This window comes from Phaseolus vulgaris, chromosome 8 (assembly GCF_000499845.2).
Source record: "Phaseolus vulgaris cultivar G19833 chromosome 8, P. vulgaris v2.0, whole genome shotgun sequence".
Classification (NCBI taxonomy): Eukaryota; Viridiplantae; Streptophyta; class Magnoliopsida; order Fabales; family Fabaceae; genus Phaseolus; species Phaseolus vulgaris.
Genome location: NC_023752.2, coordinates 53,847,426 through 53,870,301, shown reverse-complemented (window position 1 = coordinate 53,870,301; position 22,876 = coordinate 53,847,426). Strand labels below are relative to the sequence as shown.

Below are 22,876 nucleotides of genomic sequence, written 5' to 3'. Positions count from 1 at the left end.
GCCGCAAGTTTTGTTCATTTATTTGACACATTTTCTTTCACTATTTTGTATAAGAATATAATTTACGTAATTAAATACATATACATATATAAGTGTAAATGTAAAGAAAAAATTAAATAAAAAAAAATTACAAAGCAACGATTAATATATAAGAAATAAACATCAGCATATCTGAATAAGTAAAAAACTAAACATACTAAAATTAATATAAACAATGCATAAACATAAATAATACATGTAAATAAATAAATTGTTCAAGTATCAACAACACAAAGTTTTTGAGAAAAATAAGTAATAATAAAAAGTTATGTAAAAAAAATTATTCATCTTAAAAGGCGAATAACTAGAATTTCATTATTTGGTATGATAACTTCTGCTTCAAAAATAATTTTATTGTCTTCTTTGAAGTCATTGAACATACATAAATTTTTCCATCCCACTCCAAATTTTGTTGATTTATTTGGCACGTTTTCTTTCACTATTTTGTATAAAAATATATTTTTTATAATTAAATATATGAATGCAAATGTAAATAGAAAAATAAATTAATTAATTACAAAGTAAATATTAATATATAAGAAATAAACATGAGCATATACGAATAAATAAAAAACTAAACATACTAAAATTAATATAAACAATGCTTAAACATAAATAATATACACAAATAAATAAATTGTTTAACTATCAACAAACTGACACAAATTTTGAAGAAACTAACTAAAAATAAACAGTTTCATAAAAAATGAATTTATCCTAAAAGGTGAATAACTCGAATTTCATTATTTGATATATTAACATTTGCTTCAAAAACAATCTTATCGTCTTCTTTGAAGTTATTTAACATACGAAAATTCTTCCATCTCGCTCATGTTTTGTTGATTTATTTATTTTAGATTTTATTTATGTAGGCACTAAATATTTTAGATTTGTATTTATTTAATATTTTAAATAATTTAAAAAATTTATTTATTTTGTATTTTTATTTAGTATGACATTAAATATTTACGGTTTTTAGTTTTTTTAGCAATTTTGAATAATTTAAAAATTTAATTTATTTTGGATTTTTATATAAATACAGCATTAAATAATTTAAGTTTTATATTTATTTAGAATTTTGAAAATTTTATAAATTTTATTTATTTTAATCATTATTTAAGTAGGAAATACAATAATTTAAGATTTTTAAAAACTTAAAAAATTAATTAATTTTTATATTATTATTTCAAAATGCAATTAAATAATTTATATTTTTTTTTAAAAATGACATTAAAATTTTTTAGATTTATATTAATTTAGAATTTTAAAAAACTTATAAATTTTATTTATTTTAGATTTTTATTTTCTAGATGGGGACATCATGTTTGGTAGTTGTAACAATTATATCCCCATCTTCTTCTTATTCTTGGTCAACCCCAATAATTTAGATGATAATAAGGAAGGTGATTACATTATTCCGGGACCCTTCAAAGATTTCTGGATTCTTATTAGCTGTAATCAAAAGGAGACGTCACGTGCCCCTCTATTTCTATTTCTACTAGAACTTTGACCGTGCAACAAACGGTTATTTTTTCTAAGCTTTCATATTTAAATAATAATATTATAATATTAAATAAATTATAGAAAATTTACATTAAATTAAATTTGATTTTCTAAAACGTAAAATATTAAATTTGACATTAATATGAGTTCTATCATAATTTATAAGTCAAAATTACATTAATTAACAATTACATAAACTAATAATAATAATAGATAAGATCAATATATTAAAAAATAAAGTAAAATGAATTTTACAATAATTAATAATTTAAAACACATAAAGAGACGCGAAATAAAAAATTAAAAACCAAATATTAATATATAAAAAACAAACATAAACATATACTAATAAATGGAAATCGTTTTTTCATTACCCCAAATGTTCACTCAATTATATTTCTAAGTGATGAATGTCGAAGATTAAATAGCTCTTTAGCATTTTGTGGTCCTCTTCGCGAATATTTTTTCAAATGGTATCTAACCCCGCGATAAGATTTTATTATATTTGGTTTTAACATAAAACCTGCATCACCAAGATAGTATTTTCCTACAAAATATTGGAAAGTTGTGTTAGTATATACTACTATAACCTATTTATTCTTCTGCACACTCAATCCCCTAAAACTAACCTTCTGAAATAACCAAAGGATCGTCTCGTACCAAAGCGTCTTTTAATATCCTTGAATCCAAGGTTGTTCCTTCCCAACTGGCCAGGACATATGTGAACTTCATGTTAAAGTCACACACTACAAATATGTTTTGAGTTGGCCAATCTTTTCTCCCTCGAAAACGAGGTGCATCAGCACGTAAAACCTTAACACATACATGAGTTTCATCTATTGCCCCCAAACAATGCTAATGTAAACCAAATTTCATAAGTTTTATTAAACACAAAATAAATAAAACATGATACGTGATTTAAAATAATATTATCATAAACAAACCTTAAAGTAGGGGTAAAATCGATTGTTGTTAAGGATGTGCGATTCTACAACCATTCCATTTGGTTGAATTAAGAATTCCCCCTCCAACCTTAATATTGCACTCAAAACATTATGAAAGTGACGGGAAACTGTTTCTCCAGACCGATGAAAAAAGAATGACACACTTCGATTCTTCACATTATGCCCAATAATGTGTAGAAAGTTCACAACTTGTTCTTCCACGGTTGATCGATATGCATCTTTAACAAGTCCAGTTCCTCGTATTCATTGACATAATTGAAGGAAAGCTTCTGGTCCCATGGGAATAATATCACGACATTGTTCAGTGTGAACCAAGTACTCCATCAATTCTTGTCTGCGACGCTCTTTTTGTGGTTGGAACTCACTAATACGGTTCCTTGTAGTACACACCGTACGTAACAAATTCAATCCAAAACCAACATACAAAGGATCATCACAGAAGCACCTTCAGTATTTTTTTTAATTTGTTCTTGTATTTGTGAAATTAAATTCATGTTCGCCGCAACAAGGTCATCATAAATTGCAACCGTTTCCTCAAAATGTACCATTTCTGCCTCGTCGTAATGGCTACCCGAATTCATAATGTTATCCACAAAATGTAGAACTTTGATTCAGAACCATGATTATGGATATGGATAAGTGTCAATACAACATATCGAATGCAGTTACCGTTTCAGTGTAAAACTACACCAATACAGTAACCCTAATATCTAATTTTAAATAATTATAATAAACATTCTATTGTAAATGACTCTATCATTTAATTTATCTAATATAACAAAATAAATATAGACTAACAAAATTATAATTTAATCAATCAAGAAATAAATATATGTTCTCTTAACTTTTTTGATTTAGGGTTTTAGTACCATAATATTTTAAATATTTTAAATTATATTTACATTTTGTAACAATAAAAAATAAAAAATTGTATAACATTATTAATTTTTTTAATTACATTTTCCAGTATGTAACAATAAAACTTTCTATAACATTATTAATTTCTATAAAAACTTCTGTTAACATTTATTATTTATAACATGTCAAATATGAATTAATGCATCATGTCAAAATATTAACTATAAATAAATAAATGTATTATTTATAAAGAATTTAATTTTAAAAAATATAAAAAAAATTCTAAATTTCTATTTCTATTCTGTAAAAATAATAATATCAAATAAATAAATCTATTTTTTATAAACAATTTGATGTTCAAAAAATATTAACTATGTACACATATTAGTAAAACTTTTAATTTATTACGTAATCTTTTTCTGTTTTATTTAAATTACTACAATATTATATTTAATTTTTAAATAATAATATTAACAATTTATGTAAATTATGAGAAATAAATTATATATATTTTCATAACATTATGGTATGTCTATGTAAAATGGAAAAAAATTATAAATATAACATTCAAAATTTGTATTTCCATTCTATAAAAATAATCATTTCAAATAAATAAATATTTCTTTTATAAAACATTAAATGTTAAAAAAATATTAACTATCTACAAATATTATTAAAAAATCGAATTTATTATGTAATTTTTTCTGTTTTTTTTAATTACTACAATATTTGTTTTAATTTTTTCATAATAGCATTAACTATGTACACATATTATTAAAAATTCTAATTTATTATGTAATCTTTTTCTGTTTTTTTAATTAATAAAATATTTGTTTTAAAAAATAACATTAAAAATAATATTTACATTCTGTAAAAATAATAATTTCTAAAAGGTAGTCTATTCTGTAAATTTAAATAAAAAATTTATTTATTAACAGCTTCAAAGTTAAAATAAAAAAAAAAATCTTCTGTATATTTGATTTTTCTGTTTTTAAATTACTGCAAAAAATTTTATTATCTTTTTAAAAACAATATTTTAGAATAACAAATTTAAATCTCTAATTTCAATCTATAAATTCAATTCAATTCATGTCACAAAAATAACATATTCAAATTTCATGAAATTTTTACATTAACAATATACAATTTTAGATAATCAATTTTCCTAAACATTCACATCTAAAATTAAAAACTAATTAACAACTACTTTAAAATATTTTAAACAAATTAAATTCAAAATAAAACTAAACATCCAAACACAATTTAAAAAAAAAAACACACATACCTCAAGAGAGCAGAACAAAACCACAACACAATGCAAGTCTAAGATTTATCAAACTTTACCTGAAAAAAAAAATCATTCAAAAATTAGTTCAAAAAACATAAAATCATAAATCTGGAAAATTAGAACCATAATCGATTATCACCCCAGTGTAAAATAGCACATAATCGATTATCCAAATGTTTATGGCACATAATCGATTATGCTTCCAGTGCAAAAACGACCATAATTGATTATCTCACGGGAATTTTTACAGATAATCGATTATGTCATGAACATAATTGATTATCAACTATTTTTTTCAACATAATCGATTATGGCATACGTTCATTTTCAGTGATAATCGATTAAGAATGAAACTAAACTCACACAAAGCTCACCTGAGGTTACAAACAAAGAACCAAGCGCACTCACGACCCTCTCCAAGCTCTCTAGGTATGTGCTTTGTGAAGAACCAAATTGCCTTTGCTTTGTGAGGTTTGTGAGCTTGGGAACCACATATATATTGTTGCACCTCTTTATTACGCTCATCCACCCTCTCACCAACTTGCCTATGCATTCATTGAGCTTTTAACTTGGTCAAACAGATTCCTGAACAATGGTCAGGAATCTCATGTGCTTGTTGCTGAAAAGCTTCTCTTCACAAATGTGCATGCATGTTTCACGTACAATGCCCACATACATCCAAAAATCTAGTGAGGGCACAAATGATATTTCACTCATCCTACTTGGCACTCACTCCCTCACCCTCTCCTTTCTCTTCACTTCTGAATGCTCTCTCATTTGGCCCAACTTTCCCCTCACCCTCACCCACACCCTCAACCATGACTAGATCCAAACGGGGGTGGCACCCCACATCCGTTTGCGGCTACAGTGCCACCCCCCAATCCAAATAGGGGCTTAGGTAGGTGATTGGTATTCTGATGTTTTCAAACATTTCATAGACTTTTTTCATTTTTGCTCTTATTTATATGGTTTTGTTGAACCTTATGTTGGGAATCCCTTCTTAGTTTACTAGGAGATCCCGACCAATGAATATTGGTAATTGATCCATTGAATATATTCAATGATGGTCATTTCAAAAGTCTTGAATTTGTAACTCTCTCTTGAAAATGTGATAAGCATTAATTATCTACTATCTCTTTATGAAGAAGTCTTACTCTCATTCTCTATATAAAGGAAACTTGTGAGAAAGAAAAAAGACAAGCAAGGAGAAGAGATAAAGTGTAAATGAGAGAATAGATAACCACCATAATGGTGAGTGGGATGCTAAAGAGACTTTGTATTCCATTCTTCTTGGGTGAGATTAAGTGTTATCCTCATAGAGTGAGAGAAACAAATATTGTAATCCTACTTTCATAGGGGAGGCATTTTCTGGACTAGGTCCGTGGGTTTTACTTCTCAAGTTGAGGAAGTTTTTATTAGAATATATGGCATTAAATAAGAGGGGGGAGATGAATTGTTTATGAAAGATTTTCGCAAACTTTGAAAGTATAATGAACTTCAATGCAGAATCACAGATACAGAAATCAAGAAAGAAATCAAACAAAATTGTTTAACTTGATTAACAAAAATTCAACCGGTTGTTTATCATTAATATTAATAAAAATATTAATATCAATATTACCATTAATATCAATATTATTATTATTACAATTATTAAAAATATTTTGTTTGTAATACTTTATATACGGATACAATCCGTATGTAATTATTCTCGCTTTGTGAAGTCAAAATTACATACTGATTAAAAACATATATAATCACTTTTGGCTTACATATAAAAAAAATCAGTATGTAACGTCTATTTATATACTGAATTAAATACGCAAAAATTCGTATGTAATCACTTTTATTTATTTTAATCATTATTTAAGTAGGAAATAAAATAATTTAAGATTTTGAAAAACTTAAAAATTTAATTAATTTTTATATTATTATTTAAAAATGCAATTAAATAATAAATTTTTTTAAGAATGACATTAAATTTTTAAAATTTATATTAATTTAGAATTTTAAAAAACTTATAAATTTTATTTATTTTAGATTTTTATTTTCTAGATGGGGCCATCATGTTTGGTAGTTGTAATTATTATATCCCCATCTTCTTCTTATTCTTGGTCAACCCCTATAATTTAGAAGCATAATTCAGAGACATGAAACCGTGTATCCGTTTAAGAAACTGTATTAAATGAAATGATAATAAGGAAGGTAGAATCTATTAAAAAGGCAGTTAAGAATCTGGTGAAGTATGAAGGCATCATTATTTTTTCATTGTTTATTTATAAATAATACCTCAACTCTTATTAGGCATCTTTAATTTCTACACAATATTTTACTCTCTTTTTGGGAAACGTAATAAACTCGTTCTATAATATTTCTATTCTTTACCTAACTTTCAATAATAAAGTAGAAAAAAAATATTATAAATTTAATTCAATACACATGAATATGAACGCTATATTTTTTATATACACAGCAATCCAATTCTGTACAATTTAAACCACATTAAATATGCACCACGTGAATTATTTATGTTCCCATCATATTTATTTTCTAGATCGGGTCATCGAAGTAGTTGTCAAAATTATATCCCTATTTTGTATAGATTTTTATTTATTTAGCCTTTTGGAAAACTAATTTTTTTTATTAATTTTAGATTTTTATTTAAGAATGATATTAAATAATTTAAGATATGGTTTCATTTAAAATTTTGATTAATTTAGAAATTTTATTGATTTTTTATTTTTATTTAAGAATGATATTACAAATTTTTGAATTTTTTTTATTTAGAATTTTGAAAACTTAGAAATGTTATTTATTTTATATTTTTATTTAAGTAAGAAATAAAATAATTTCTGGTTTACTATTTATTCAAAAAAAATTTAAAATTTATTTATGTATGACATAAAATAAGTTAAGATTTACCTAGGATTTTGAATATTTTAAAATTTTAATTTATTTTAAATTTTTATTTAAGTAGAACATTAAATAATTTAGAATTATTATTTATTAATATTTTAAATAATTAAATAATTTTATTTATTTCAGATATTTTAGTTAAGTAGTACATTAAATAATTTAGGATTTTTATTTGTTTAAAATTTTAAATAATTTGTATTTGTTTAAAATTTGAAATAATTCCAATAATTTAGAATTTGTAACTATTTACAATTTTAAATAATTTAGGATTTTTATTTAATATAATTTTTTATGAAGGTATGACATTCAATAATTTAGATTTGTATTTATTTATAATTTTAAATAATTGAGATATTTTATTTATTACAAATTTTTATTTAAATATGACATTTAATAATTTAGTATTTGTATTTGTTTAGAATTTTAAACAATTTATAAATTTTTTATTACGATTTTTTATTTAAGTATGACATTAAATAATTTAGGATTGTATTTATTTAGGATTTTTAAAAATTTAGGAATTGAACTTATTTCAAATTTTTATTTGAGTGAAACATTAAATCATTTAGATTTTGTATTTATTTAGGACTGGGTATGTAAACCTCTATTTCAAAAACAATTTTATCACCTTTTTTTTGAAGTCATTTAACGTACAAAAAATTTTCCATCCCGCTTATGTTTTGTAGATTTATTTATTTCATATTTTATTTATGTAAGACACTAAATATGTTAGATTTAGATTAGTATTTATTTAAGATTTTACATAATTTAAGAATTTTATTTATTTTGTATTTTTATTTACGTATGATGTAAGGATCTAGAAAATAACCTTAGAGTAGAAGTGGTATATTTTAAATGATACCTGAATATTTTATTATTAAAATGAAAATGACATATAAATAGTGCACCGTCCCGTCCTTGGGCGTTGACCAAAGTCAAAGTCAACATATGGTGGGACCACTCGAGGGCCCCAAAGAAGGGAAGTCAACAGATTGACCACTGAAGGCGTCGCCAGGAGAAGGCGTCGCCAGGAGAAGGCGTCGCCAGGAGAAGGAGTTGCCAAGAGAAGGCGTCACCAGGGTAAGGCGTCGCCAAGAGGAGGCGTCGCCTAAGGAAGGCATCGCCAGGTTGAAGCATTGCCAGGTTAAGGTGTGGCCCAGAGCAGTTACAAAGAGAAGAGAAAGGTGGCTTCAAGGCCATAGTTCTGGTACCAGCAGGGAGTAACCTGACTCGTGAAGTACCCACGTCACCTCAGGGAGACCCCCGGGATAGATACGACCCACGAGAGGGTCATGCCCAGGGGTGAACCAGGTGCTTGGTGTGAGAGGAAGGTAGATACACTCCCAAGGCGAGTGACTAGAAGTTGGGGCGCATGAGTTGGCACCCAGAAAGTCACCCACTTGCGCCAAATGCACTTCAAGAAAGGAGGGTTTGCACGATGGATTAACCCTAAATTGGGTTACGGCGCTATAGGGCCCTCCACGAAGAGTCACGATTAAGTCAGAAGAACACGTGGCAATAAGCATTGAAAACATCAAGGCTTTTGTAAAAGTTCGCTAAGGTACGCGTTAATTCAGTTAAGATTCGAACGTTCCAAGGAATATTTTTATACGCTTTCAATGCGCTTTAACGCGTTTTAAATGCGAGAGATGTATAAAAAGGGACCTTGGGACGTTTGAAAAGGATCTGAGTTTTAACCTAATTCTCACAGTCTACACAAGAGCACAAACCCTAGTTGTTGTGACGGCGCACCCATTGTGTGCAGAAAAACGATTAGGGCAACACAGTTTTAGCCACTCAGTTATTTCTAACCACCTTCAGAGCATTCGTTTACGGTGTTCCGATACGGAGGTGCGTCACCTTTGATGCTTCTCGCTAGTTGACTTGATCGTCGGAGTGCAAACGGTCGCGAGGGCGCCCCTTTTGTTCACTTCTTTTCAGGTACTCACAGACGGACCAGAACGAAGGTGCCCTAGCTCGTGAGGACAAGCCACGCATAAAGACAACCCAGGTCAACCGGCGGGAACAAATAGAAAATTCGGTTATTCAGGTTTCATTTTAAAATAACCACCATCTCTCTACAAGTTCCAATTTTCCTTTCTCTCCCTTCTATCTAAGATTCTGATCTCCTCACTTATCAGTTTGGCGATCGGAGTCTGCCATTGGACTCCTGGCAGCGAAGACTACAAGACTGCCCGATCAGAATCTCTTATAGAGTAAGTTCAGTTTTGTTCCTCTTTTTCCTTTTCTTTCCCTTCTCCCTAAGATTCTAACCTTCTCGCTTATCAGTTTGGCAATCGGAGTCTGCCATTGGACTCCTGGCAGTGAACCCTATAAGATTGTTCGATCAAAATCTCAGATAGAGTAAGTTCATTCTTGGCCCCTTTTTCTTTTGAGTTAATTTTGATCTTATTAGATTTATGCTTTGCATATGATTCTTTTAGCTTCAGGAGGGTTAATTTTGTTAACAAAAGGTCCTAGTTATATAGTTAGATTTTTATCAGGATTCTGTGGTGCAGGTTAAATTACCTTTAGGCTTTTGGTAGATTTGGAGCTCCTAGCGAGCATCAGTCAAAATTCAGGTAAGGAAAGCTAGTTTTAAATTGCCAAATAGAACCCTAGGCTAGAAGATCTGGATGTGGGGGTGACGTGGTCACCAGTTTCAAATTTTCTTGCACGATCTCTTGTTTTTGTGTAGATTGGAAATTGTTTGAGATTGAAATGAAAAATTTAGATATAGTAGACGGTGTAGAATGTATATAAGTGTAGAATGTATATAATGTATTTGAAAAATGTTTGTGATGATTTTTCTTGACAATTTCAGAGCATATATTTTGATTATTTCGTCATGATTCAGTTTATGAGCTAAAAATTGTTTGTGACAATTTTTAAAGTAAACTATGAGTTGATTATTTAGAGAATTGCTATGTTGATTGTAATCTGAATTCTGGTGCTTTTGAGATAAATTAGTTGTTGGGTTTAACAATTGGTGACCAAACTTTAATTTTCATGTTGTGGCTTTCTTATCCTTTTTATTAAATAATGTTGGATATGTGGTGCTAGGTATATGTAAAGTAAAAAGAAGAACATTTATTGTTCATGCTTTTTTCTTTCATTCTATAAATGTTATACAATGTTGGATAATACTTTTCTTTTCTCCTTTTGTAATTGGTGTAACAATCTTGCAATAATTCTAAATATTAAAGTATTACAATACATGTTGGAATTAGTTCTTGCTAATGCAAATTTGAAGAAGTTGAGAACTATTGGATATAGTTGTAGTTGAGAGATAATTTTCTTTCATTCTCCTTTTATTGTCTCTCTTTTTGGGTAGTAAAACTTGATGTTATTTAGATACACTTTGCAGCCCTTTTGATTCAAGACATTTATATGAGTAGTAAATGAATTGTTGTGTGTTTTGGAAATTCTAAAATTTGGAATGATTTGATTGTTTGATGTTGGAGATTGTGATGTTTAGAATATGAATTTTAATCAAAACATAGTATTTTTAGGAAAGAAAATACCGTGTTAAGATTGTTTAGGATGTGCATTGACTAGGGATCGTCTAGAAGGAGATATCTTGACTCTCCTGAGATAATGGAATCATATAGATGAAGTTATTTAGGTGGTGAGAGTCGAAGGAGGTTCATATGAATGGGTAAGTTGTTTGAAAGATAACTAACTTGACCTGTTATATGAGTTAACCCTGTCATACTAGAAGAGATATGATATTGAGATTCTTTATGCGCATAGCTGTGTGGATTTCACAGTGAGATAGTATGACAAGTGCAGATCTCTGAGTCTAAGTCAACGCACGAGTCTTCCGCAAGTGTCTTTGTGTTGTGAGTCAGTAGAAGTCTAACATATGAAAGATGATGAATTTTATGAATGTAATAGACACCTGATGGTTTGAGAAATCATATGAGAATTGATGAACTATGCTTATAAATTTGAAATTTAAATTATATCAAAACTTTTTATATAGATAGCTTACCCTATTATTTGTTTGTGTTGTTTCTTTATCTGTGATGATCGTGTTTTACATGGGAGCAGATGAGATTGCAGGTAATAAAGCTCCTTAGTGAGCCGCTGAAGGATGAGATAGTTTTATTTGAATGCTTTGTTTTGTTATTAAAACTTTTGATGTATATATTAAATCCCTATGAAGAGATATTTCTTTTGAGATACACATATAAGAAAGTAGTATATGTTTATTTGTAATTAGATATTACTTGTTTTACTTTTATTTAATTATATATGGGTAAAATTAAGGATGTTAATTATGACATTAAATATTTAGGGTTTCTATTTTTTTAGCAATTTTGAATCAGTTAGGAATTTGATTTATTTTGGATTTTTATTTAAGTATAATATTAAATAATTTAAATTTTGTATTTATTTTGGATTTTGAAAATTTTAGAAGTTTTATTTATTTTAGATTATTATTTAAGTAGGAAATACAATAATTTAAGATTTGTACTTATTTAGAATTTTGAAAACATAGAAATTTTTTATTTAAGAATGGCATTAAATAATTTAGAAATTTTATTTATTTTTAATTTTTATTTAAGAATAACATTAAATTTTTTTCGACTTATATTTATTTTTAATTTTGAAAATTTATAAATTTCATTTATTTTGTATTTATTTACGATTTTTGGAAAACGTTAAAAAATTTATTTATTTGAGATTTTTATTTAAGTATAACATAAACTAAGTAAGTATTTGTGTTTATTTAGAATTTTAAATAATTTAGAAATTTTATATATTTCAGATTTTTATTTAAGTAGGACATTAAATAATTTAAAATTTGTATTTATTGAGTATTTTAGATACTTTATTTAAGTAGGACATGAAGTAATTTAAAATTTGTATTTGTTTAAAATTTTGAATAATTTAGAAATTCTATTTATTGTGAATTATTATTTAAGTAGGACATTAAATAATTTAGGATATGTATTTGTTTCAGATTTTGTATAATTTAAAAATTTAATTGATTTTTTATTTTTATTTAATTAGAACATTAAGTAATTTAGGTCTTGTATTACAAACTTTAATAATATAGGAATTTTATTTATTTTAAATTTTTATTTAAGTACAATGTAAAATAATTTAGGATTTGAATTTATTTATAAATTTTAATAACTTAGGAATTTTATTTATTACCATTTTTATTTAAGTATCACATTGAATAATTTAGGATTTGCATAGGTTTAGAATTTTGAATAATTTAGGTATTTTATTTATTGTAATTTTTTTATTTAAGTAGGATATTAAATAATTTAGATTTATATTTTTTTAAGATTTTTCATAATTTGGAATTTTATTTTTTTGGAGATTTTTATTTACGTATGACCTTAAATAATTTATGATTTGTATTTATTTAGAATTTTGAATAATTTAGAAATTTTATTTATTTATGATTTTTATTTAAGTAGAAATTTTTGAATCTTTGTTTGATTTTTTTGGCACCTCAATGTCCACTGTGCACTACTCTCATTCTGATTATACAAAGCTGCCAATACAATGTAGTACAAAATAGAGAAAAACAATGATAGAATAAAACTCAATGGATTCACAATAACCAAGTTATAGATTAATCCATTCATAATAAAGATATCAATTATTCCTCCATTGACACTTGTAGTTAAATTTTGTTCTTTGCATATTCTGAAAATAATTTTATTTGAATTTTCACACTAATTGTGCAAAACTTGGATTGCACATTTTTGTATAGTAGAGTTTCAAAATGCATATTGTATGATACTTTTCAGATTTGGGTTTCCATGTCTCAGAGCAATTTGAACACACTTCGGGAAAGACTCACATGTGGATGCTAGTCTATTGCTTTTTTCTCTAGGTCAGAATACTTCATTGTATTGGCAGCTTTGACACTTGCCTGACTTGTTCAAAATTCATTTGATGCAGCACATCATCTTGCCTACAATAGCTGTGATATATAGAAAAGAAAATTTGTAGACAATTCTTGAGAGTTTTCGTATTCTTTTCTGAAACTTTAGCACTTGGTTGACTTGTTCAAAATTCATTTGATGCAGCACCTCACCTTGCCTATAACAACTATGATATATAGAAAAGAAAATTTGTAGATAGTTCTTTAGAGTTTTCGTATGCTTTTCTGAAGTTTATACACTATTGTAATAAACATTGCAAGTTTGTATTGCTTTATTGCTTTTTTCTGGTTAAGTATAAAGTTGTTTTATTTTGCATATCAGTGTATCCCTATTATTTTGGAACCTCACTGTTCATTTCAATATTCAATGCAACGCAGACTTTTGATTCCTCTATACAAAGTTTGATTTATATTTGTTTTTTTTTTTTTATGTTCAGTTTGATTCCTACACTAGTTTGATATGATTGCTGTTATAAAATTATAATGTTGTTGATTTTTGGTTGCTTGAAGTTGATTTAGAGTAATTTTCAGCTATAGCATGGACTTTGTAATTCTGGTGCTCTCTGGTATCATTTCGATCAACCTAAAAATATTTTCGAACAATCTAAAATTTCTGGTGCTCTCTGGTGTCATTTCGATCAACCTAAAAATATTTTCGATCAATCCAAATTTTCTGGTGCTCTCTGGTGTCATTTAGATCAACCTAAAATATTTTCGATCAATCCAAATTTTCTGGTGCTCTCTGGTGTCCTTAAGATCAACCTAAAATATTTTCGATCAATCCAAAATTTTGTATACATATATGGATATTACTATTATTATTATTTTAGCATAGTTTATTTTGGATTACTATTATTAAATAACTTCTTGGATATATTCGGATTGTTAGAAAGTTAAATTATATGTTATGATTGCATAGTGTATTGATGTGTTAAATGAAGTGTGCAATGATGTGAAAGTAAGATCAAGGCATAGTATTTTCAGGGAAGAAAATACCGTGTTGAGATTGTTGTTAGGGTGTATTGACTTGTGAGTATCATGTGAATGAGACGATCTTGACTCTACTGATATAATGTAATCACGTAGATGAAGTTATTCAGTTGGTGAGAGTTGATGGAGGTTCATATGATTTTACCCTATCATATGAGTGGATGAGATATTGAGATAATTATGCGCATGGTTGTGTGGATTTCACAACAATAATATGACAGGTGCAGGTCTCTGGATGCTAATTTCAATACACGAGTCTTCCGGAAGTAGAATCAAGTGTTTATGTTATATGAGTCGGTGGAAGTCTGGCATATGAAAGATGAATATTGAATTTTAATAGACACGTGATGATTTGAGAATTTGTATGAGACTTGTTGATTTATGTTTTATAAATTTCAAATTGAAATTTTATAGAATTTTGTTTTATATGGCTAGCTTACCCGTTATTTGTTTGTTTTTGTTTTCTTTAATCTGTGATGATCATGTTAATTTACACGGGAGCAGATGAAGTTGTAGGTAATAGAGCTCTTCAGTGAGCAGGAGGAGGATTAGATAGATTTAAATTGAATGCTTTGCTGTGTTTTGTTTTTAAACTTTTTGATGTATATATTAAATCCCTATGAAGAGGGATATCTTTTTGAGATACAAATATCAGCAAGTAGTATATGTTTATTTGTTAATTAGATATTGCTTGTTTTACTATTATTTTATTATATATATATGGGTAAATTTAGGGATGTTACATTATGGTATCAGAGCTTTTCGAACCTTAGGAGACCTAAGAGTTATGGGGTTGTTTTTGTGTGCTTTAATTGGTTTGTTAGTAAAAACTACATAGTTTAAAATTCTAAAGATTTATCATGAATCTTTCTTCTTTGTTTTATAGAATGGCTCCTAGACCTCCTACCCCTCCCCAACCTTCTTCTGAGATGAACCAGATTGTCAGGGCTATTGAGATGATGGCAAAAGCTATCCAACAACAGAATATGGCAATGGCTCAGAATCACCAGACAACAATGCATCATTGGGAGAATGCTAGATTTGCTGCAACAACTTCCCATGTCAGTTTGTCTCAAGAGCAGTTGGGACTGACAGAGTTCATGAGGCATAACCCACCTAAGTTCAGTGGGAATGCCACTCCGGATCAAGCAAACCAATGGATAAGGGAGATAGAGAAGATCTTTAAGGCAACCTCATGCCCTGAGGATAAGAATTTGGTTTTTGCTACATATTTGTTGTCTGGAGAAGTAGAGTTCTGGTGGATGGGAGCTCAACAAATGATGGAAGTCAGAGCTGAAGTTTTGGACTGGGAGTGTTTTAGAGTGATGTTTCTGGAGAAATATTTTCCAGATAGTGCAAGGTTTGCAAAGGAAACTGAATTTCTCAAGTTGGAACAGGGAGAGATGTCAGTTAATGCTTATGCTGCTAGGTTTGAGTATCTAGCCAGATTCTACAAGCTACCTCTGAGGCTTGGAGGTGTAGGAAGTTTGAAGAAGGTTTAAAACATGAGTTGAAAAAGATTATATCACCTATGTGCATCAGGGAGTTTCCTAGCTTAGTGGAGAAGGCGAAGATGGTGGAGACCTTGGAAAAGGGGGATTCCAGGGTAATGAGATCACACCCAGGAGGGTCTTCTAGTGGAAAGGCCAAGGTACAACATCAACAACACATGCCTTATGCTAGACCTCCACAACATAGGGCAGGAGCAGCTCCACCGCAGTTTCAGCAACAACCACCATAGATACCCACATGTTATCACTGTGTTGGACCCCATTTGAAGAAAGATTGTCCTAAACTTTTATCAGAGAGAAAATGTTATACTTGTCATAAAGAAGAACATCTATCAAAAGATTGCCCTAATAAGAGGAGGATAATTCTTGGAGGTAACTTACAACTAGGAAGAGGAGGGGGTGGCAGACCCCAAGCAACTGGAAGAGTTTTTTCTATGTCAGGAGCTGAAACATCTCAGTCAGGTAATTTGGTACAAGGTGTATGTTATATAGCTGGTAGATGTGTGAAAGTTTTGTTTGATTCAGGAGCGACACATTCTTTTGTGTGTAGATGAGTTGGGTCTTTTAGTGAAAGAGTTGTCGTTTGAACTGCTGGTCTCTACCCCTGCATCAGGAAAAGTATTGACCTCTACAGTTTGTTTTGAATGTCCAATAATAGTTCATATCTCACAGTTGTCAACCCTTGAAGAGATTCCCGCCTTTCTTGCTAAAGCGGCTTTCATGCAATGCAAGCAAGCCTTTGTAATGCGCCAACCAATCCCAGAACATTTATTTTCACAAGAAAGGACCTTTAAATGCATACATCAAAATAAATTATCAAATCAATGCATATACTTACTTAATAATTCAAACAAAGGATAAAGGGTAGATGCCACTAGAGAGACTGCATATTCAAATCAATCTCCATTTCCAGTCCAAGATAGATCACAGAGAGCCTGCTGGAAATTTATATTAAGATCGAGTTCTTTACCTACCGCAACACTTTGTAGAGCAAAGACGGGGTCAGTGAGTGCCAGCTAAAGATCCGAAAGTAAAATCGATACTTTCAAAATAAATTTAATTTGTCTACCTCTTCAAGACCTGGATGTTATTCTAGGAATGGATTGGCTATCTGTCAATCACATTCTCATAGATTGTAGTCAACAGAAAATAGTGTTTTCATATTCCAAGGAGTCATATGTGATGTCTGCTCAACATGTGTGGTCAGAATTGAAAGAAGGATCAAGGTGGCTTGTAATCTTAACTCAGATGGGAGTTAAGAATGATAAAGAAATAAGTAGTATACATGTGGTGAAGGATTTCATGGATGTATTTCCAGAAGAAATACCTGGATTACCTCCCAAGAGAGAAGTAGAATTCTCTATTCATTTGGCACCTGGAGCTGGACCAGTGTCAATGGGACCTTACAGAATGGCTCCAGCTGAATTAATTGAACTAAAGAAGCAAGTTGAAGACTTATTGGAGAAACAGTTCATCAAGCCCAATGTATTTCCATGGGGGGCTCCGGTGCTTCTAGTTAAAAAGAAGGATGGAGGGTCTCGGTTGTGTGTAGATTACAGGCAGTTGAATAAGTTGACCATCAAAAACAAGTATCCTCTGCCCAGAATTGATGATTTAATGGATCAGTTACATGGAGCCTCAGTGTTCTCAAAGATTGATCTGAGATCTGGATACCATCAGATTTTAGTAAAAGATGAAGATGTTCAGAAGACAGCTTTTAGGTCTCGTTATGGACACTATGAGTATGTGGTGATGTCGTTTGGAGTAACAAATGCTCCAGCTCTTTTCATGGATTACATGAATAGAATTTTCCGTCATTTCTTGGACAAGTTTGTTGTAGTCTTTATAGACGATATACTTATTTATTCAAGGACCGAGGAAGAACATGAAGAACATCTGAAGATAGTGTTGGAAATTTTGAGGGAAAAACAATTATATGCTAAGTTCTCTAAGTGTGAGTTTTGGCTGGAGGAAGTCAATTTCTTAGGGCATGTAATATCAGCTCAGGGGATCTCAGTGGATCCAGCCAAGGTGGAGGCAGTGCTTCAGTGGGAACACCCTAGGACAGTCACAGAGATAAAAAGTTTTGTGGGTTTAGCTGGATACTATCGAAGGTTCATTGAAGATTTTTCCAAGGTAGTAGCTCCTTTGACTCAATTAACTCGCAAAGATCAACCTTTTGCTTGGACTGACAGATGTGAGTAGAGTTTTATAGAGCTGAAGAAAATATTAACTAGTGCTCCGGTGTTAGTGATTCCTGATACAAGAAAACCTTTTGAGGTTTACTGTGATGCTTCCTATCAGGGTTTAGGTTGTGTCTTAACGCAAGAGAAGAGAGCAGTTGCATATGCTTCAAGGCAACTCAAAGTTCATGAGAGAAATTATCCTACTCATGACTTAGAATTGGCAGCAGTAGTGTTGCTTTGAAGATTTGGAGGCATTATTTGTATGGAGCTCAATTTCAGGTGTTCAGTGACCATAAAAGTTTAAAATATTTGTTTGATCAGAAAGAGTTGAATATGAGACAAAGAAGATGGATGGAGTTTCTGAAGGATTATGATTTTCAATTGATGTACCATCCAGGGAAGGCTAATGTAGTTGCAGATGCTTTGAGTAGAAAGTCAGTACAGGTGTCAGCTATGATGATTGAAGAGCAGAAGTTGATTGAGCAGTTCAAGGATCTAAATTTGGGAGTGAAATTTCATATTAATCATATTAGTTGTAGTAAGTTAACTATAACTAATGATTTCCTTGGAATAATAAAGGAAAAACAGTTAGAGGATCCTAGTCTGAAGCGTACTGTGGAGTTACTAGGTACAAATCAAGTTAAGGACTTTGTGATGGGAGAAGATGAGATCTTGAGATTTAATGGCAGGATTTGCATACCTGAAAATGAAGAGCTGAAGAGAATGATCCTAGAAGAGGGTCATAAGAGTCATCTTAGTCTACATCCCGGTATGAAAGATGTACCAAGATTTGAAAGAGTCCTTTTGGTGGTCAGGCATGAAGAAAGAAATAGCTCAGTATGTTGGTACATGTTTGACATGTCAGAAGGAAAAAGTAGAACATCAGAGACCTGGTGGTTTGTTACAGCAGTTGGATATTCCTGAGTGGAAATGGGACAACATTGCTATGGATTTTGTTACTCACTTACCAAGATCAGTAAGGGGTCATGATGCAGTCTGGGTAATAGTTGATCGACTGACAAAGAGTGTTCACTTTCTTCTAGTTAATTTAAGGATATCTATGGCCAAGTTGGAACAGTTGTACATCAAAGAGATTGTGAGATTGCTTGGAGTGCCTTCCAGTATTGTTTCGGATAGAGATCCCAGGTTTACTTCACGGTTTTGGCAAACTCTACAAGACTCTTTGGGAACTAGGTTGAGAATGAGCTCTGCATATCACCCTCAAACAGATGGACAGTCTGAGAGGACGATCCAGTCTTTAGAAGATCTGTTGAGGACATGTATTTTGGATCATCTGGGAAGTTGGGATGAGATGTTACCTCTAGTGGAGTTCACTTATAATAATAGTTATCATGCCAGTATTGGGATGACACCATATGAAGCTCTATATGGGAGGAAGTGCAGAACTCCTTTATGTTGGTATCAGGATGGTGAAACAGTTTTGGTTGGGCCAGAGTTAATTCAACAGACCACTGAGAAAGTGAAGCAGATACAAGACAGATTGAAAGCTTATCAAAGTAGGCAGAAATCCTATGCAGATAAGAGGAGAAAACCTTTGGAGTTTGCAGCTGGAGACCAAGTGTTCATGAGAGTGACACCAACCAAGGGTGTAGGACGAGCTATCAGATCAAATAAGTTATCTCCTAAGTTTTTTGGACCATATCAAGTCTTAAGGAAGATAGGTCCAGTGGCTTATGAGATTGCTCTACCTCCTCAATTAGCAAACCTGCACAATGTATTTCATGTATCACAACTAAGAAAGTATATTCCAGATCCTAGTCACGTGTTGGAAGTGGATAATGTGCAAATCAAGGATAACTTGTCTTTTGAAGCAAAACCAATTAGGATTGAAGATCAAAAGAGTAAACAACTCAGGGGCAAGACCATCAGTATGGTGAAGGTGGTGTGGGATGATATATCTGGTGATTCCACTTGGGAATTAGAAGAAACCATTAGGGAAAGTTATCCCTATCTCTTTTCTGGTAAGTCAATTTTCGGGGACGAAAATTTTTCTTGTTGGGGAGAATGTAAGGATCTAGAAAATTACTTTAGAGTAGAAGTGGTATATTTTAAATGACTCCTGAATATTTTTTTATCTAAAATGAAAAGGGAATATAAATAGAAATTCAGTTATTCAGGTTTCATTTTAAAAAGAACCACCATCTCTCTAGAAAGTTCTTTTCTTTTTCTCTCCCTTCTCTAAGATTCTGACTTCCTCGTTCATCGGTTTGACGATCAGAGTCCACCATCAGACTCCTGGCAGTGAGTACTACAAGACTGCCCGATCAGAATCTCTGATAGAGTAAGTTCATTTTTGCTCTTCTCTTTGAGTCAAATTTTGAACTTGTCAGGTTGTTTTTGTCTTGCTTTGCATGTGACCCTTTTAGCTTCAAGGTTAATCTCTGTTAGCTCAGGGTCTTAGTAATATAGTTAGATTTTTTATTTGGACTTTGTGGTGCAGGTTAAGTTACCTTTGAGTTCTTGGTGGTTTTGGAGCTCTTAGTGTATATCTACTAAAATTCAGGTAAGGGAAGCTAGCCTTAATTTCCAATAGAACACTAGGCTAGAAGATCTGGATGTGAGGGTGATGTGGTCACCAGTCTCAAACTTTCTTCCAAGGTTGTTTGATTTAAGTATATTAGTAATTGACTGAGATTTGAATGTAAAATTTGATATGATTGTTGTTATAAAATTATAATGTTGTTGATTTTTGGTTGCTTGAAGTTGATTTAGAGTAATTTTCAGCTATAGCATGGACTTTGTAATTTTGGTGCTCTCAGGTGTCATTTCGATCAACCTAAAAATATTTTCGATCAATCTAAAATTTCTGGTGCTCTCTGGTGTCATTTCGATCAACCTAAAAATATTTTCGATCAATCTAAAATTTCTTGTGCTCTCTGGTGTCATTTCGATCAACCTAAAAATATTTTCGATCAATCTAAAATTTCTGGTGCTCTCTGGTGTCATTTAGATCAACCAAAAATATTTTCGATCAATTCAAATTTTCTGGTGCTCTCTGGTGTCATTTCGATCAACCTAAAAATATTTTCGATCAATCTAAAATTTCTGGTGCTCTCTGGTGTCATTTCGATCAACCTAAAAATATTTTCGATCAATCCAAATTTTTTGGTGCTCTCTGGTGTCATTTAGATAAACCTAAAATATTTTCGATCAATTCAAAATTTTGTATACATATATGGATATTACTATTATTATTATTTTAGCATAGTTTATTTTGGATTACTATTATTAAATAACTTCTTGGATATATTTGGATTATTAGAAAGTTAAATTATATGTTATGATTGTATGGTGTATTGATGTGTTAAATGAAGTGTGCATTGATGTGAAAGTAAGATCAAGACATAGTATTTTCAGGAAAGAAAATACCGTGTTGAGATTGCTGTTAGGGTGTATTGATTTGTGAGTATCTGTGAATTAGACAATCCTGACTCTACTGATATAATGGAATAACATAGATGAAGTTATTCAGTTGGTGAGAGTCGATGGAGGTTCATATGATTATGTCTGGGGTTTGAAATAGAACCTGATCTTTCAGGTCATATGAATTTACCCTGTCATATGAGTGGATGAGATATTGAGATAATTATGCGCATGACTGTGTGGATTTCACAGCAGTAGTATGACAGGTGCAGGTCTCTGGATGCTAATTTCAATACACGAGTCTTTCAGAAGTAGAATCAAGTGTCTATGTTATATTAGTCAGTGGAAGTCTGACATATGAAAGATGAATGTTGAATTTTAATAGACACTTGATGATTTGAGAATTTGTACGAGACTTGATGATTTATGTTTTATAAATTTCAAATTGAAATTTTATAGAATTTTGTTTTATATAACTAGCTTACCATGTTATTTGTTTGTTTTTGTTTTCTTTAATCTGTGATGATCGTGTTAATTTACACGGGAGCAGATGAAGTTGTAGGTAATAGAGCTCCTCAGTGAGCAGAAGGAGGATTAGATAGATTTAAATTGAATGCTTTGCTGTGTTTTGTTTTTAAACTTTTGATGTATATATTTTTGAGATACAAATATCAACAAGTAGTATATGTTTATTTGTTAATTAAATATTGTTTGTTTTACTATTATTTTATTATATATATATATATATATATATATGGGTAAATTTAGGGATGTTACACCAACAGTTAGTATAAATACATTTTTTAAATTTTTATGGAGAAAACGAATAAAATTATAAATAACTCGACATTAGTAACATAATTAACAAAATACATCAAAATTAACATAATAACAAATATTCATTGAACAACATTTGCTTATGATCAACAAAATATTGATTACATTTAATCTTGTTCGTATCACCAAAATACAGCTTACCTACAATTTTCAGTAATAATTCACAAACAAAAAATAAAGGATGGCATAGAATGATCAAAGTTTGCGTAGAACAATGAAAATTAAAAAAAAAAAAACAAAGAATCATAAGAAAAAAAATGGGGAAAACGTAAGAGAAAATATTTTGACAAACGCCAAAGAATAACAAAAACAGAGAACCAAAAATAAAAAAATGAAAAAGATGCAAGAGAAAGCATTTTGGCAAAAGAAATGAAAGAATGACAGAGATAATTAAAGTTTGCAACTTTGACCAGAAAAAAAAAACCGAAAAAACGTAAAAGAAAACATTTTTATACAAGGGAATCCAATATTATAAAATAGAAAAACAA

At 30.1% G+C, this 22,876-nt stretch overlaps 1 protein-coding gene across 1 annotated transcript in view; it reads left to right on the top strand.

The window, feature by feature from the left end:
• Positions 1 to 22,876, top strand: part of LOC137827163 (TMV resistance protein N-like) — a 77,186-nt gene that overhangs the window by 11,138 nt on the left and 43,172 nt on the right. The window lies entirely within an intron of this gene.